This window comes from Panthera uncia, assembly GCF_023721935.1.
Source record: "Panthera uncia isolate 11264 chromosome C1 unlocalized genomic scaffold, Puncia_PCG_1.0 HiC_scaffold_4, whole genome shotgun sequence".
Classification (NCBI taxonomy): Eukaryota; Metazoa; Chordata; class Mammalia; order Carnivora; family Felidae; genus Panthera; species Panthera uncia.
The window spans coordinates 25,762,569-25,781,037 of NW_026057585.1; the positions used below are offsets into that span (position 1 = coordinate 25,762,569).

At 45.4% G+C, this 18,469-nt stretch overlaps 1 long non-coding RNA gene and 1 other non-coding gene across 3 annotated transcripts in view; one reads left to right on the forward strand and one right to left on the reverse strand.

The window, feature by feature from the left end:
* The window catches only part of LOC125912387 (uncharacterized), a 74,329-nt gene extending 55,940 nt beyond the window's left edge, over positions 1 to 18,389 (reverse strand). For both annotated transcript variants that reach the window (XR_007454698.1, XR_007454699.1), the window contains exons 1-2: positions 18,051 to 18,389; positions 7,416 to 7,636 (exon numbers count right to left, since the gene is read on the reverse strand). This is a non-coding gene — a long non-coding RNA (uncharacterized LOC125912387). The remainder of the gene's footprint in view (positions 1 to 7,415; positions 7,637 to 18,050) is intronic.
* On the forward strand, positions 4,274 to 4,380 carry LOC125913797 (U6 spliceosomal RNA). The gene has a single exon (XR_007455094.1). It is a non-coding gene; the product is annotated as a U6 spliceosomal RNA (small nuclear RNA).
* Positions 18,390 to 18,469: the final 80 nt, after the last annotated feature.

Here is an 18,469-nt window from a genome sequence, read left to right on the forward strand (position 1 = left end):
CCACACATGTTATCCAAAGGCTCCTTTGCAAACCTGCAGGCTGGGCAAGAAAGCTGGAAAGAGAAGCTAAGCACATTGATCACATCTGTCCTACATAAGGGCGATTTTACCTGGGCTTTCCTCGTATTCTCGTTGGGGGCTTCTTTAGGACCAGTCCCCAGAGACATGCTGCTTTTTGTTTTTTGGTTTTTTTTAATTTTTTTTTCAACGTTTATTTATTTTTGGGACAGAGAGAGACAGAGCATGAACGGGGGAGGGACAGAGAGAGAGGGAGACACAGAATCGGAAGCAGGCTCCAGGCTCTGAGCCATCAGCCCAGAGCCCGACGCGGGGCTCGAACTCACGGACCGTGAGATCGTGACCTGGCTGAAGTGGGACGCTTAACCGACTGCGCCACCCAGGCGCCCCTACTTTTTGAATTGTTTCAGAGTCAGAAGAACTTTGACTCTGCTGCTATTTAAGCAATATGTATTCTGACAGACCAGCAATTCCTCACACCACCTGGCCCACCCTTCCCCCGACTCCTCAAAGGGCAAGAAGGGGAAAGGCTTCTTTCAGCTGCCCCAAAAGTCCCTTGACCACCTCCTATGGCAAAAGTCCCTCTTTGACGAGAGTTAAGGTTCTGAGGTTCTTCATCTGAGAACATCTCAGTCTTTAGATCTCTGATACCTCATTGACAAAGCTGTGCCCCAGTTTCTTTCCCAGCCAGGCGGTTCAAATCTATGCAAATCAGCACTTGGTAGGATAGTTTGAGATGTGGAATTCCTCCTCCTCCACATTCCCATTCAGCTAACAGGGTTTGCTTTTTAGATCATAATGTGGGTTGACTGGCTTACATTTTCCCTTTTAAATAGTGAAAGCTAAAACCATTTAACAGAGTTATTAAATAAAATTAAGTTAGTGGCATATTTTGCCCATTCCCCCCAAACAGCAGAAATCAATTCCTTTCAAGGGAGCTCAAAACAAAAGCATAATGCCAATGTGATGCCCTCCAGCTTAGAGTTTGGTCAAGCCAGAGCTTAGACTACATCTCATAATGAAAGACTCTTGCCTAGTCCCTCAAGGTCAGACATTCAGGACCTGGATTCCTGTCAACACCATTCAATATTTACCAGGTGTGAAATCAGAGCTATACAAAGTTAAACATTCCTTATCTCTCCCTTTTCATATCCTACTTGCAAAGAATAAGAAATCAAACATGTTTAATAAATAGGCAAGGTGAATAAACACAGACAAGAAATAAATTAAGGAGGCTGATGTTTTATCAGAAACATAATTATTGTATTCTTTAAAAAGTCTTAGGTTTGGGGCACCTGGGTGGCTCAGTCAGTTAAGCCTCTGACTCTTGATTTTGGCTCAGGTCATGATCTCACAGTTCATGAGTTCAAACCCCACATCAGGCTCTGTGCTGACAGAGCCTGCTTGGGGTTCTCTGTCTCCCTTTCTCTCGGCCCCTCCCTTGCTTGCATGCACTCTCTGTCTCTCAAAAATAAGTAAATAAACATTTTAATATAAAAAAATAAAAATAAAAAGTCTTAGGTTCTAGGTTACTTCCGAGCCTATCTGGATTTGGACAGGGGCGGGTTTGGGATTCTCCACAGACCATACAGAACATGTATTACTTTACATACTGTGTTGATGGGAAAGGAGAAGATCCAACTCTCAGTAGCCAAGTCTTAATATTTGTAAACTCTGGTTGGGGCCTTAAGGTAGATCTTTTTCTTTGAGGCAACCATCTAATGTAAAGCCTGATGTGAAACTTTCTTCTCTTCCTTTGACATTAAACAAAAAATTGAGGTTTAAAGAAGTGAAGTAATTTTTCCAAACTTACACATCTCAGGAGATGCAAAGCTGGGATTCAAATCCAGGTGTATCCAGCCCTCAAAGCCATGCTCCACCCAAACCTGCAGCCCTGAGTCATTTGCCGGGTCCCTGGGGACAGCTACCCTAAATATAGGTTTGGGTGCCCACTGGAACCCAAAGTTGAGAGGATTGAATGGCTTTGGGACAGGTGCAAGGTGACCCAGCACTGAGTGAGTGACAAGTCAGGTACCACAACTGCCTCCAGGCTTAGAAGCCAAGCCAAAGCACTGTCAAGGGAGTGCTGCAGCCTCTTCAACCAGGGACTTTTCAAATAGTCCCTCCAAAAAGAATAGAAATTAAGCCTTCTTTAGCATGCACAGAGTATTTGGATGAAAGCTAATTAATGACATATTGCACTTGCTTATAATTTACCAGCCACTCCAGGATCTCAGAGATCTTCCACAAACAACTTATTATGACAACACCTTGTGAGGTAAGTGCTTCAGTCCACAGAGGAGTCAGAAGAAAAGTGAGGAGTTCACATGAAGTCAGCAGTAGTATTTATTTGCATGCTGTATCTATTAGAGTCTAGTCAAAAACCAGACACCACTCTAGGTGTCTCAAACCAGACTGGATTTAATACAGGGAATTGGTTACATGGGGCACCTGGGTGGCTCAGTCGGTTAAGCGTCCGACTTCGGCTCAGGTCAGGATCTCACGGTTCATGAGTTTGAGCCCCGTGTCACACTCTCTGCTGTCACCACAGATCCCACTTTGGATCCTCTGTCTCCCCCTCTCTCTGCCCTTCCCCCCACCCACATGGTCCTCTCTCTCTCTCTCCCTCTCTCTCTCTCTCGGTCTCAAAAGTAAATAAACATTTTTTTTTTTAATACATGGAATTGGTTACAGAGATCATGGAAGAGCTAAGAAACCAAAGAGGACACAGGGAAGCAATCTCAAGAAGAACACGAGCAAACATCTGCCACTATCCCTAGGGATGGAGGCACAATAGGTAGTGCTACCAGATCCCAGGGATAGAACTGCCATGCTGGGTCCACGGAGGAGGTGCAGCTGACAGGGGGCGTGCTGACCAAAGTGGGGGCTAGAGATGGAGAGAGATACCCTGGCTTCTCCCTTCCTGTCGCCCATCAGTCTCCTACCACTTCTTCCCAATGACTATGCTAAGAAGCTAAATGGGAGCCTGGGAAATGTACTCCCCTACCATACAGGGCTGGACAGAGAAGGACCAATCTCTAATCTAATGGGAAATACACTATTCAGAAATCAACAATGGGGCGGTGAATAGGCTACAAATATGGTGGTGGGTGGGATGGGGTGGGGAAAGGAGAGCTTGAAAGTATTGCTGTAGGCCACTGATTAAAGAGGATTAGGTGGCACAAAGGACTTTTTCCTGCTCATCCGTGACAACAAATATCATATATATTTTATCAAATATATTAAAGCACTTTTAGGAAAGTGAAGAAGATGGCCATGAGACTGGGCTGAAATCCAGGAAGCATGAACTCCAAGGGAGTATTAAAGAATCATAATGCATGGTTGGATTGCAAAGTAGAAGATTCAGAAGGTAAACAGAACTCGCTTCCTGTAGATACAACTCATTCTAATAAAGCTCGTCTAGAAGAATGGAGATTGAAAGCAGCAGCTAAGGAGCCAAACAGGATAGAATCAGCCCCAGCTCTGGCAGAGGGTGGATAGCTGTGTGTCTGGACTCTCATGGGTCTAATTCCAAAACTGCAAAAGCACTGCCCAGGCTGCAGCTTCCCAAGGCCCTCCCATTGCTGGGGTGCGGAACCATGGTTTATTCGTTGATTCCACAGAAAATCACTGAACACTTGCAGTGTGCCAGGCACTACTCTAAGCACTGCAGATGAATAGAAACCCCTCAACCCTTCACATGAGCCAGAGCAATACCATTCACTCTATCTGGAGGAGAGGGAAGGGGGAATGTCCTGGAAGGATGTGGTCAGAGAGAAACCGAAACTCCCACTTCCTCTGCTATTCCTGGCTCTGCCGGACACATTAATGGCAATTACACATGCACTAGGGACACACCTGCTTCATTAATAGAGATATTACTATAAAGAACAATGATATTTCTCCCCTGAATTCTAGTTTATTCAGTTGAACTCAACAAACACTTACTGTGTGCCAATTCTCTGCCTGGAACCAGAGCTATGAACATTTTATTAGAAAAGCAATGAACCTGCCCTCAGCATAGGAAGACTGGTGAATCCATGCAATTCCAAACCCAGAAATTGCTTCCAGGGACCTGAGTCCTCCACAGATTCACGTAGAGGATGGAGATTGGTTTCCCCACCAGGGCAAAGGGGTGGCAATACCGGTCAGGGCAACACAAAGCTGACCTGAGCCAACTCTGCAGCCCTCCAGGCACTGAGGGCTGATTTTCAACAAGGGAGAGTCTTTTTGGTTTTGCCTCATAAGAAGCTCAGTGCCCTCTTCGGCCGCCCATGTCCTAAAGCTATAACCATACAGAGAAGATTAGCTTGGCCCCCCTGCAAGAATGGCACACGAATGCATGAAACATTCCCTATTTTTGTGAGTAGAACACAGAGGGTTTTGAAGGCAGTGAAATACTCTGTATGACACCATAATAATGGATTCAGGCCATTACACAGTTATCCAAACCTATAGAATGCACACCAGCATGAGTGGACCGTAATGTGCACTGCGGACTTTGGGTGATAACGATGTGTCAGTGTGGGTTCACCTGTTGTAAGAAATGTACCACTCTGGTGGGGATGTTCGCAATGGGGGAGGCTGTGCATGTGTGGGGGCCTCGGGGCATATGGGAAATCTCTGTACTTTCTGCTCAATTTTGCTGTCAACCTAAAACTGCTCTTAAAAAAAAATAAAGTCTTAATTTTTTTTAAATGAGTAAAAAAAGGAAAGAAGTTCAGGCAGGAAAGCAGCTGAGGAAATTCCCTGGAGCCACCAGACAGACACAAGACGGGACCCTGCACTGCTCTGCTGAGGCCTGAAGAAGTTCGAATGGTCCCGTGGGGCTGGGGAGGCCTCACAGTCCTTCTTTCCTTCTGGAAGAAAGAAGGGAGTAGAGCCCAGTATATCTGACTCTAATTTCTTCCTTTTATATTAATGCCTTGCAAAAATATACCTAATTTAAATAGTCTAGTACCATAATTTACTTTTTGATTTATTAATATTTAGGGGGAAAATACGTCTGGACAAGACTTCTTACATTGCAAATCTTTTTTTTTTTTTTTTTTTTTTTAATGTGTTCCTCTGGACCGATAAGGGGAAATGAAGAGTCTATTTGTTATTTAAGATATTTGTTTCTCCTGGTATTATGCTGTCCTGGGACAGTACTGTTGTTACCTTCAAAGTGAAGATATGTTTCTGTTTCCTAAGAGAGAATAAGTCATGCCCAAACCCGAACATCCTTGGTATAGAATCTCTGCTTCCCTACATATCTGTTTGCCTTGAGAAGTTAAATTTTATTTTAATTTTTTTTAATGTTAACTTATTTTTGAGAGACAGAGCACAAGCAGGAGAGGGGCAGAGAGAGAGAGCGAGACACAGAAGCCAAAGCAGGCTCCAGACTCTGAATGTGCAGCACAGAAACGGACTCCGGGCTCAAACGCGGGAGCTGTAAGATCATGACCTGAGCCGAAGTTGGGTGCTGGACGCTTAACTGACTGAGCTACCCAGGCACCCTGAGAGGTTAAATTTTGAAGCACAATCAAGGCCTGAGCTAGCCATGTCCATTTACTCAGACACAGGATGTTGGGTATCATGTAGCAATTTGTACAGAGCCCTCAATCTGTTTATGTTTTCCAGAAAGAATAAGGGCTGCTGGAAGCCTGCTTAGGGTGGGGGACTTCCTTACCCTTCACCCTCACCCAGACTTGCAGCCTGGAGCTCAGCCCGATTGCCCAGGAAGCACCTCTCCTCTGTTCTGACCCAGGGTAGATCTGCTCACCCCCTCCCCACCCATGGCTTCCTGCTGCCTCATTCTCAGTGAATTTGTCAAGGAAAAAAATGTCCGCTCAGGCCCATTCCTAAGTGGTATTTTAATCATGACACTTCCCTAAGGGGTTTTGTTACTTTCAACACCTGGAGACATCGCTGAAGGTTTAGGCTTTGTCTATAAGCTCAAAACAGTGTCACTACCATCACTGGCTGGAGCAGTCAAGTCCACCTCATACATTAATCCAACAACCGTTTTGGGATAAACTTGACGACGGGCTGGATTTTCCGTTTGTTTGCTTCTCTGGCTTGCCGAAGAAAGCTGCCGGAGTCGTTGAACAGGTATGGGAGGGCAGGAAAGGCTTCAGAGCCTGCCCTTCCTCCTCGGCGTTAATTAGAAAATTTTCTATCAAGGTTAATGCCTTGCAAGGCAATGAAGTTAGCTGCTGAAGGAAGCTGAATTTCACCGTTGGGCAGAACAGACAATACAAGAAAAAGGCAAACAGAATAAACAGAAGGGCGTCCCAGACTACCTGCCACTCACCAGGGGAGGCAAACAAGGGGTTTTATTTAAAGCCATAAAGTCTTTTTTTTTTTTTTCTATTTTGTTTTGTTTTGTTGTATAGGTACTTTCTCCCAGTTTACAAAGTTTGAATCATCCTTTTAATACACAAAAAATTCAAGTTAGCCAGGTGAGACTGAAAAGATAAAATAGTTCCCCGGGGAGAACTCAGGACTCCTTTCTCAGGCCGCTGCAGCACTTTTTGTCCTTCCTGGGTCACGGACTTAGCACGGCATCTCCCATGTTATAGCACACACAGCTGCCTTCACCTCCCTGGGCCCCCGTGAGGGCAGGGGGAACATCTTGCTCTCCCCGGTTCCCCGCAGCACCTGGCCCTGAGCGGGCGCAGAGTGAGTGCCCAGGATGAGGTGCTAGCAGGCTGGGTCGTGCTCAACTGTACATGCTCTGGAGCTGCACAACCTGGTTTGAGAGTGAGCTCGGCCTCGTCCCAGTGTGTGATCTTGACCAGGTTACTTTAGCCTTGCTATGCTTCAGTTTTCTCACAGGGGAAATTACAGCACCTGCTCTCCAGGATTTTCATCAGACGTAAATTAGATCATCCCAGTACATGGTTATTGTGACTAAATCTTGATGATCTAGATGCAAAAGTTCATCAATATGAGCCAAACAATTACTTATTTATGAAGTGTTCGGGCAAATGAAAACCTTCTCATTTAGATGGTGCTTCGCAAAGAGGGGAGTGTTCAGAGGTGGGTATTGGGGAGAGACCACCAGCTTGTCCAGGGTTTTGAGGCCAGGTGAAATAGCCAAGTCTTAAAATCAAAAGTGGTCATGGAAAAGTCGCACATACTCCTTCCACTAAGAGAGAGAAATTTATATGGTGTGTGTGTGTATGTGTGTGTGTGTGTGTGTGTGCATGCCCGTGCACGCACACAAGCCGTTTGATTTCTCAGGGTTTTCCTTTTCCTATCTGTAAAATGGGCACAATGAATCAGTGGTCCAGATGTCCTATTCTCTGTTTTGCTATCTTAGAGACGGACGTGTGGACCAGAGCATTTTTCGATGGCTACTACATGCTTTTACCTTTTCCAATTGTGAAAAAACGTTTTAAATTGGCACTTACCTTCTTCTAAGGATTATAGTTTCTGTGAACATCCCTTCTTGATGAAGAAGACTTTGAAGAATGGAGGTTTCAGGAGGTTTTAGGTGAAGGGAGAACCCAGTGAGTTTTCGCAGAAGAGTCTTACAGGCACGTAGGAGAGTCGCAGAAAATGCTCTGTGCTTCACCTTCTGAGCCGTTCCCTCTCAAGTTCTCTTCCTCCCGGAACAGCACCTCCCGCTGACCTTGGAAAGAGATGGGCACTAAGGAACAGGTGCAGACCTTGTCATGCAATCAGCTGCCAGCAAGCCTCCCCCCTCTGAGTGATGTGTCCTACTGGTGTACCTGGTTAGGTTTATCTGCGCCGAGAGCTGTGCACCCATTGTGCACCACTGCATGTCTGGACCTCAGTAAATCATGGGTATTGCTGAGACCGTGATAACCATAATACTGCATGTGCCAATGCCGAGATAAAATAAGCAGACTCACAAGTAAATGGCCCCTAATATCTGAGTGAATTCCAGTTTGGTCTCCAGCTCGCACAACCAGTTTGTCTGGAACCACTGGATGCTTTGAACCAAGTCAGTTTAGGAGGTATGTTCACAGAAACTATAAACTATATAATCCTTAGAAGAAGACAAATGTCAATTTAAAACTTTTTTAAAAAATTGGAAATAGTAACTATTTGATACAACAAGCATGTAGCAGCCAGGAAGAAAAGCTCTGGTCCACACATCCGTCTCTAAGATAGCAAAACAGAGGATAGGACATCTGGACCACTGATTCATTGTGCCCATTTTACAGATAGGAAAAGGAAAACCCTGAGAAATCAAACAGCTTGTGCACACACATGCACGCGCATACACACACACTCACCATATAAATTTCTCCCTCTTAGTGGAAGGACTGTGTGTGACTTTTCCATGACCACTGTTGACTTTAAGGCTTGGCTATTTCACATGGCCTCAAAACCCAGTGTGCTTTGCTCTAGGATTAACTGAACTTTTTGAACTAAAGGCTTAACTTGTTCTTAATCTTCTCTTTGAAATGCTGACTTAAAGAATTAGTGCCCTGCCCAACAGGTCACAGGCACAGAAGGAAGCAAGGAGCCTGCATGCACACTTCTTTAGCGACACAAAGTTCCTGGTCAGAGGTCCAGGACCAGATTTTTATGGAGCCGATGTCAGATCCAGTTTACCGAGGTTAGAGATCAAAGCAGAGGCAGAGAGAAGTGGAGGCTATCTGGAGAGGCACCAGATACTATCAGGAAATAGCGTGGCAGCGAGAGCCGAGGTTGTGCTGTAGGGAGCAGCTCTCTTGGGTAACTCAGGGTGGGTGGAACTCTCTGTGAAAGACCCACGGAATGGCATCTCTCACACACCTGATGTTCTTGGTACCCATCACGGCGTGAGTGCGGTGACCATCCTTGCCCCACTGGGCTAAACAGCTACCGGGAATCAGAGTCTGTGAGTACTGCCTGATAGCATCAGAGTAATATCCCCTGTTACAACACAACCTTTCTGCCCCACATAAAAAGAGGCAAAGTGACTTCCTCGGGTATGGGGACTAAGTGTTCACATACCCCGAAGTACCTCTTGGAGTATTCGGAGGCAGCTGGTGGGAACCTGTGGTTCATGTCAGAGAGTCAGACCCAAACTCCTCCCTATTACAAACACAGATTTCTCCCTATCTTTCCCCGTAGCCCCCTAACATCGCACACGCTGTCTCACTCAGCTCCTGCTGCCCCCAGGGGGTGTTGCCTCGTGGATGCCCTTAATGATTATTGGAACCTGACTGCCAAATGATAAAAATGTTTCCAGTGGGAGGGGGGAGAAGATACCATCTCAGATACCATCAACATTTTTCTAAGATGCTTTAAAGGTGACGTGGAAATGACCACATAGGAAAGGCAAAAAGATCGTAGCTGTTCAGCTAAGAAAGGCCTCTGTCACCCCGGCACTGGGGCCACTTGGCTTGTTTCCAGAGGCAAGCTCAGGGGTTAGCAGGAGGCAGAAGGTGTGGGCAAGTGAGGGGCCACAGAGGTGGAGATGGCTTCTGCATCCCAAGGGAGGGAGCTTACCTGCCTGAGCATCCCCTCTGGGCTCTCGAATAAGGAGAAATCAGCGTACACATAGACCAGTAGAAATATAAGTGATTCTACGACAAGTTCCATCTCAAGCCTGAACATGTGTATCAAATAGGGCGAGAATTCACATGTTAGAAAAGGCATGTGGAAGGTGGATCGATGGGTGGAGGTGATTCTAGATTCAACTAGCTCATCAGCTCAGTTATGGCATAAGCAAGAAGTACGTCAGAAGGGCCTTCCTAACCTAAACTCTGGTTTGTTAATTATCATCATGACCCCTATTTCTTAATGAAAAACAGAAACAGGGAAGAGCTTTTGTTTCATGTTGTCAGCGGGGGGAAAAGACATCTTCAGGCCAGGGTCTCCTTTTTTTTCCCCACTCCGGAGAGAAAAAAAAAATCTGGATGTCAAAAAATATTAAGGACTAAATGAGGTGGAAACAAAGCAAAAGAAGGAGCCCTTTATTCTCAACTAAGGCCTGGTTTTGCCATGGTTTTCTATTGGAAATTCCCCGTATTTCAAAGCCAGGAACCTCAGAGAGGGCCAGCTGCACAAGGGCAGGAAACACTGGGAAAAAGGAAAAGGGATGTGCAGCAGGGAAGGTGCGCACCTTAATGCTGCCCCTGTGGAGAGGTGGTCTGGTATAGTGGGTGCGGAGGTGCACCCCGGAGCTAACTGCCTACGGTCAAATCCCAGCTCTCGCCACCTGCCAGCTGGGTAACCCTGAGTGAGTTACTTAACCTCTCTGGGCTTTGGGTTAACTCACGTGTATAAAATTCTACCTACATCTCACAGGGTTGTTGTGAGGATTAAATAAGCTAATACCTAGAGAATGCTAGAATAGTATTTTCTGGTGATTTTTACTCGCCACAAATAATAGAAATGGACAGCTACTGAGGGCTGCTGAATGCTTCCAAATGACCATTCGCTTTTCCACTGGCGGCATGATATCAGCTAAGAAGAAAGAAAATGTAGAGAGAACAAAGTTATTTTGCATGTTTCCTGGATTCTCGAAAATGACATCACGTCAGGGCTATGTATTATTCTCTCATTTGGCAAATATGTGATACTAGCATCTAAGCTACTGGCCTTCAGTGCAGGAACAAGGCAGACACGTTCCTGCCTGCATGATGCTTAGACCAGAGCAGAAGAGAATGACCTCACAACTAACTTCAGTACAGGGCATTAACTGTGGTAGGAGGGTGAGATCGGGATTCTGGCCACTGACCAGGCAGAAGACGGGACCTCCCCCAAGTACCCAGCACTAGTCAAGTCCATAGTAGCTGCTCCATAAACATTCATGGGATTAAGGAACATAGCACTTCCTGTGCTTTATTGTAAGTTTCAGGTTGTCCTTCATCTCAGAATCTTCAGAGCAAGAATACATCTTTCTTTTTGTGTCCCCAGCACCTGACATCACGCCTACCACATAGGGGAAAGGGGTTAATAAAAGTTTATTGAATTGATCTGAATGACTAAGAAAACCTAATGTGTCTCTCCCCTATTCAGCCGTGTAGATCTTTCTAGTTTTAACCCAAAGAAATAAGAAACTTGACAAGATGGGTAGCCAAGTTAATTTTAGGAGTTGGGGTTGTTTTTTAGTACCCATTAAAATTACATACATAACTGGTTTTCTGCTCACTGTTAGCTTCCATGGTCCCTTCCTTTTTTTTTTTAATTAAAAAAAATTTTTATAAGTTTATTTATTTTGAGAGAGAGAGAGAAAGAGAGAGAGAGCGCGCATTTATTTGAGAGAGGGGCAGAGAGAGACGGAGAGAGAGAGAGAATCCCAAGAAGGCTCTGCATTGTCATCACAGTGCTGGAGGGGGGCTCAAACTCACAAACTGTGAGATCATGACTTGAGCCAAAATCAAGAGTCAGATGCTTAACCAACTGAGCCACCCAGGTGCCCTGGCCCCTTCTTTCTTATTAAAACTCTTCTCCTTCAGTGTTGGGGTCCCATCTGTCCTCCCCCATCTCTCCGGACTCTCTTCTACTTTCTTCCCTAGGTCATCTTCCTCCTCCAGTCATGTCCCAGCCTCAGTTCTAGACCCACTGGTAGCGATTGTTTCTGTCTGATGGCTAACTTTATTGACCTGTTCTTTCTAGTAGAGGAGACCCACTCCCTGACCCCAGGAGTGGACACATGGCCAGGCCTAATATTCCTCTGGCAATGGTGACTGGCCAAGGAGTGAACAAATGCCCCAAATAGGGACAAAGTCCTTCCCCAGAATGATGGCTGGACCCTGGTGTGATAGAGCTGAGAGAATGTTGCTCTACACTGTTGGCAGTAACCAGGCCCTACCACGTAGAGTCCATGTGCAGACACAAATGGAGACCAGCTTCAATGGGAGAAAGAGCAGGCAAGAGCAAGAGAGAAACCCAGTCTCAGAGGCCCTGGTTCTGTAACCCTTCCACTGGGCTATGAGCTTCCCAGACTCATAAACTTGTAAATGCCCCTTTGATTTGAGCCAGGCTGAGCAGGTTGTTAGTGCTTGCTAAGGGATTTACTGTCACTAAAGACCCTCCTTTGGAGACCTTGTCCACTTTTACATCTTTGACCAAACCTCTAGGCAAATGTCTCCCAATTTCTAGCTCTACCCTCAATCTCTTCGCAAGCCTTAGTGCCCCGCTCCCAACTCTTTGTGCTGGGCACTCTTCCTAGATGTCCACTGCCCCTCCCCTTCAACATGTGTAAATTCACAGCTTCTGAGCTGCCAACCTTCCACTCCAGGCTCCATCTTGACCTGTGCCGCCATTTTTCTCTGCCCCAAGACCTTACTCTTCTCTCTCCTTCCTGCCCGCACCCACAATCAGTCACTGAGTCCTGCAGCTTCTTCCTTCATACAGTTTCCTACAGCTGTCCTTCCTTTCCATTTCTCAGCCACCATTTGGGTTAGGGGGTTAGATTCCTGCTATGCCCCTTGACTCAATTCTTCTGACATTCCACGACCAGAAGAGTAAGCCTCTTAAGGTAACGTCTGCTGAACCAAGTCCAGACTTCTTAGTGGAGCCCCCAGAGCTGCCCATGACCCAATGTTCTAGCTTTTGGCAACACTTGTCACCTGCAGGATCTCCAGACCCGGTGTGTGTGGCCCCCACTCTGCTCACAAAGGCCTCAGCCCTTGGCTCACCCTTTCCCCCCTTACCCATCCCCCCCTTACCCATTCCCCTGGGATCCAGCTCAGATAATGCTTTCCTCCAGGGAACCTTCTCTCATCATCCCAGTGAAAAGTGAATTCTCTCAGGACACCTGCGGGCTCAGCAGGTTAAACGTTTGACTTTTGATCTTGGCTCATTTCACGATCTCATGGTTTGCAAGTTCAACCCCTCTATACGCAAACAGCACAGAGACTGCTTGGGATTCTCTCTCTCCCTCTCCATGTCCCTCCCTCACCCTTTCTCTCTGTCTCAAAATAAATAAAGAAACTTAAAAAAAGACAACAACAACAGTGAACTGTCTCCTCGAAGTCCCAAATATCTCCTATATCTTTAAACAAAGCTTTATGGGTGTGGAGGACACACTACGTGCCAGGCACTACACCAGGCACTAGGGATGCCAGTAAAGATAAAGCAGACTCTGCTGGCACAGAGCTCTCAATCTACTAGTGAGAGACATGGCGACGTGTCGCATTTCACTTACCCCCCGCCTTCTCCTGTGGAAGCTTACACATTTGCTTCAGCTCTCTGACTAGCTTGCAAGATATTCTAGAAAAAGTACTCATGGGGTGCCTGGGTGGCCCAGTCGGTTAAGCGTCTGACTTCAGCTCAGGTCATGTTCTCACATTCATGGGTTCAAGCCCCACGTCTGGCTCTGTGCTGACAGCTCAGACCCTAGAGCTTGCTTTGGATTCTGGATCTCTCTCTCTCTCTCTGCTCCTCCCCTGCTCCCGCCCTTTCACCCTCTAAAATAAATAAACAGAAAAAAAAAAAAAGGACTCATAACGTTCCTAGTACGTTGCCTTACACACAGTAATCCTTCAGTACATATTTATTAGCCTGTATACGGGAAGATCTGGGTTGACAAATCCATAAAGGATAGGAGATGTAAGACAAAACCTATTTTTAAAAATAAGGGCCAGGTTTAAGGCCCATCCTTTTGATTTGGTCAATTTAACAGCTGTCTATAAAGTTTACCAAATCCTGAAAACCCAGTCCTGTCATGGTACCACAAGCTCCCTCTATAGTCTATGTCCTGTTATGGTCCTTATGACAGGGGAGAGGAGTCATTTTGTGGTTGGTGTGTAGCTGATTTAGAACTTCGAGTTGCTGCAATACAGTAGCAGAGGGTAGTGGTTTAGGTTGGCAAGTACAACTAGCCGAATGCTATAACCATGCTTCCAATGTGCAGAAAACTTTGCTTATTCAGCAATTACTTTCCAGCTTGCAAGCTCTGTGTGAAAGAGGCATTGCTGTAACAGGATGGAGTATCATCCATTAAAGGCGGCAAGTGACTGGATGGATTGCGAGCTAATATGTTACAGCATCTGTAAACTATGCTATTTTATAAAATGTCAACAAATAAATTATCTAAAAAAGAACAAGGCCTCCAGATGCGAGTACTTTTAAACTAGTTATTTCACCAATTTTTTTTTTTAACTCTTCATCTGAGGAATCCCATACTTAGCTATCTTTTGTCTGTTTATAGACATGGCTCTGTATATTGGGATATTGACTTTTTTTCCACGTGCAAAATTTTGAAAGTTCATCCATACTTTCAAACTGATAAAGTACATGGATTTTAAGGCTACAGATAATTTTCTGAGTTGAAGACACCTGTTCGATGGATTGACCATGACATGCCTAACCTTATAAATTTTTTTGGCATGGAAGAAAATTTATTAATAAATAACATTAAGATTGTTTTATATCCAATCCAAAATGCTGACAGGAAGTCATTCAAACAATTAAAACCAGGACAGTAAGTAGGAGTGCTCATATATTTAATTGGAAAGAGACTCCTTGTTTTATTCTGTATATCCAAGGTCTAGGGAGAACCCAGCATCAGGAAGATAGTCAAGTATTTATTGAATGAATGGATTTCTGTTCATCGAGTTACTGCATATGTCAAGCATAAGGAGCTATAGAAATTGGGAATTAAGGGATGCTTACATAAAATGATACCATGTACAAACTTTAAAAGTATATGTGCTATATTAATGAGAATATACGTTAAAGGTTTTCATTTTAAATGACTTTTTGTTGCTAAAACAATATCCACGACTTGTGTTTAGGATGTATCTAGTTTATCAACATTGTACGTGCAGAATAAAAATAACATTTACTGCTCATGAAATGGAGGTTGACAGGCTGTTTGATAAGCCTTGGGTTTATAAAGATATTTTTGTGCTGAAAATACTAATCCTGTGTAAGGTTTGAACTGGAAGTTATTTCTCTAAAATTATGCTTTGAAAATATTGGTGCTGTGCGATAACGTACTTGGTAAAGCTTCCTGTAAATGATTTTAGACAGCTAATAGAAGTATTTTTGCATGGCGAGGATAATAGAGTTCATCGTACAGGCTTTCGACTATTTAATTTCAGTGTAAACGCTAACTTTTGAACTAGTACATAATTATTTTCATAAAATGCACAATCATGACTGCCAATTTTTCCATGACTAACTATACCCTCCCAGATGTTGTTTTAAGTTCTGCTAAGTCATATTTTCTTTTTCCAGAACTCTGTGTTCCCTCCCACTCCTAAGTCCCTCTGGCCTTTTCTCAGACTTAGCCCTTTTCCTGAATTTGGGGTAAAAAGGATCCATTGCTCTTTTTACCATTCTATATGAATATAATAGTTTTACATAAATTACTCTCAATCTCACCTGCGATCATAAAGCTTAGCCTGTCCCCTTCCTGGAGAGATATACATTTTGTGCAGTTTCTTCCGAAAAGTCGTGAAGCCTTTCCATGCAAGAACAGCCTCATCATATGACTGAAAATCTTCTGAATCACCCCAGAATCCAGGCTGTTAGAAAACTGCTAACCATTTCCAAACTTCCACATTTGTTTTCTGCTGTTCGGCTACCTCTCCTCCAGATTAGATTTTCTTGCTATAGCAAGAATCATTAGTCACTAGTGAGACAGCCAGAGCTTACTGTCAAGGGACACCTTGCAACCCATGATGGATTCGTATTTTCTTACCAATCTGAGCTTTATGGAACACTCACCGCCCAGCCATTAGACAGAAAAACTTCAGTGGTAAATCTCATCTCTTGAATGCCAGCGAAAATATTTGGCCGCATGCATGGTTCCAAAAAAACGTTTTCATTGATTCAAATGTATAAAAGCCTACCCTGTGCTGGTAATTGCACAAAGGGTTGAGAGATGTGAAGAAGAAAAATCCAGTCCTGACTACCCCCAAGGAGCTCTAGTGGGGAAGAAAGACAACAAACACAGAGTTGAAATCAAGTGAAGTACTCCATGAAATCAAGTCAGTGAAGTTCTCGGGGGGGCACAGAGGAAGGGCTGCAACATGGCCCTCATCCTCACGCTCCTCATCAACCACAGTGCATCACTGGTTATGCAAAAGCGATGCAGCTGCTCCACAAGTCTCCATGTATGCACGCTTCAAGGAATAACCATCAGGATATTTCCTCCGGAGAACAGTGAGTTCCCCAAACTGCAAGCATTTTCTATACCTACTTGGAGAGCATTGTTGAGTGCCTATGGATGAATAAATTAATCAAGTAAGTCACGGTTTATAAGCCAGTCTTATTTCCATGCACTGGAACAGAGGAAAGTTGGTTGTGGAAAGAAAAGTTCCTGAGGTCAGAAGACCAGAGCTGCATGGTGAGGCTGTCTGTAGGACCCTCATCCCTAAAAGAATGTTTGTGAGGTCCCCGCCAGCCTTCTGATACTCTACGACTTAACCATAAAGGGAGTGGTCCAGCCAGCCTGATTATCATTATAGTTTAAGAATTTTTCCAACTTCTCAGAGTCTCCAAGATATACCAAACCGGACGGAACTTTGGTAACTGCTAAGCTCAGGTTTACCGAAGGGGGTTAAGAAAAAAATGTGTATGGGTAGGGAATAATTTTTAACAATCACTTGGTTTCTGTGCAATAAATATCAACAGTGAAATTTTAGGAATGTTCTTTTAACAGTGCGAAGCATCAGAGATCTAGAAATCGTCTGGCCACAGTCTGATTGAGTGCAATATCACAGAGATATTATTTACTATAGCCAGTCTGCTTCCTCTTTTTCTTGGAAGTAGTAAAAAAATTTTAGCATTTTTCAAACCTTGAAGGATATAATTCTATATTTACTCAAAAACCTACGCAGAAACTCAACAAATTCCTCTCTTCCCTGTCTGATAATTTGGGTGAGTTTGCAAAATAAGTATCTAATGTATCAACCTTTAAGGCATTTCTTCTGTGTCACCATCTAACGTGAAACATACTTTTCTTGCCAAATTGCTGACCTTGACACACTTAAGTCCCTTTATGTTTCAGGAGAGTCAGGGACTCCGAGTGGAGCCAATCACTCTGTAGACACAGCAACGATTCCCTGAGTCTCGGAAAGCAAGTGTAACGTTTTCTCCTAGGTACCTTCAACTCCGGTACAAAGAATCACATCCCAGGCTGGGCTAAAGATCTGTTAGGGAAAATGACTCAGGCGGGAGACTACAAAAAGGAGGCCCACATGGTCTCGTTTTGCAAATACAAACTTTGTGGGGTATAGAGCTGGAAGAGACCACAAAAAGAAACCACCAAGTGCAGCGTTCAGCTTCTAGGAAAAAAGAACAAGAACTGGATGTGCTATTTCAGTTCAGGCAAAGGGAGAAAACAAAACTTTTGCGAGGTTTTATTTCTTTTAAAATGAGTGTATGCTACGGTTTCCCGGGCTATATGGAAATATACAGTATTTAGTATACACTAAATGCAAATGCAAGGCTGACTTCCCTAGAAAAAAGTGGGAGACTCTATCTACTTTCTCCCGAACACCTCTCCAGTCTGTCTTGGAGGCAACTAAGGAGTAATAATAAAGGAATGATGGCAAATACTTTAACAAGGCTTTCTACAATGCCGCTTTAGTAGAATACACGGTAACATCCTATCGCCTGACAATATTACAGGAAAGCCCAGAAGAGGAAGCCAGAAATACGTTCCAAAAACCAATGCTGAGGACTAGTGGCCAAAAAAAAAAAAAGTCTGATTTTTTTATTTCATTTTTGGTTTCTCTACACTTGGGTGGGACTCAGTCCCATGAACGTCTTCTTCTTCGGTGTGAGAGCAGTCCTTTCGGGAACCACAGGGCTGCAGATGTCATGCTGGAATTCTCCCAGGGGCAAACTGCCGGCCTGAAGTAGCTCTTCCCAAGTTACTACCCCCAGCGGGGCTGGCCTGAGCCTCGCTAACTGACCTTCGGACCAGTGGGCAGACACCTGCATTCGCGACCCACGCTAAGGGCCCTGTGAGGTGGGAAGGCCAGGTATGATTGCTTTCGGGGGAGAAGACGAAGGCTGGGAGGGAGCTCTGCTCAGAGTCACGCGGCCACCTGGCTGCAGATTCCGAGGCTCGGCCCCACATGGGCGAAGCGCGGGGGAAATACCGAGCCCGGAGCCCCTACCTGCCGTTAGACCCCGTCAGTGCTGCCGCTCCCACCGGCCGGGACAGCACTGGGTCTCCAAACGGTAGAGAAGAATCCTTTCCCTCCACCTCGAGAACTGCTTCCAAAGCGCCCCCGCTTTCAGCCCCAAGACCTGCCCACTCAGGCCGGACGTCGGGGTCGCCGGCCTCGGCGACCCCGGGGACCGGGCGGGGAGCGCTGGGGGCCGGGGGACCCGGTTCCCCGCAGCACCTGGAGCCGCCGGACCGAAGGGCAGCACCGCGCTCGGTGGCGCGGTTGAATCACGCGTGAATCACTCCTCGGAGTTTCCTACCCGGAGGGGGCGGAGCAGGGGTGGGGACCGGTCCCGGGGTCCGCCCAGCACGACTGCCAGTGATCGGGCCGGGGGCGGGAGTGGGGAGGAGCGGCGGGGGCGGGCC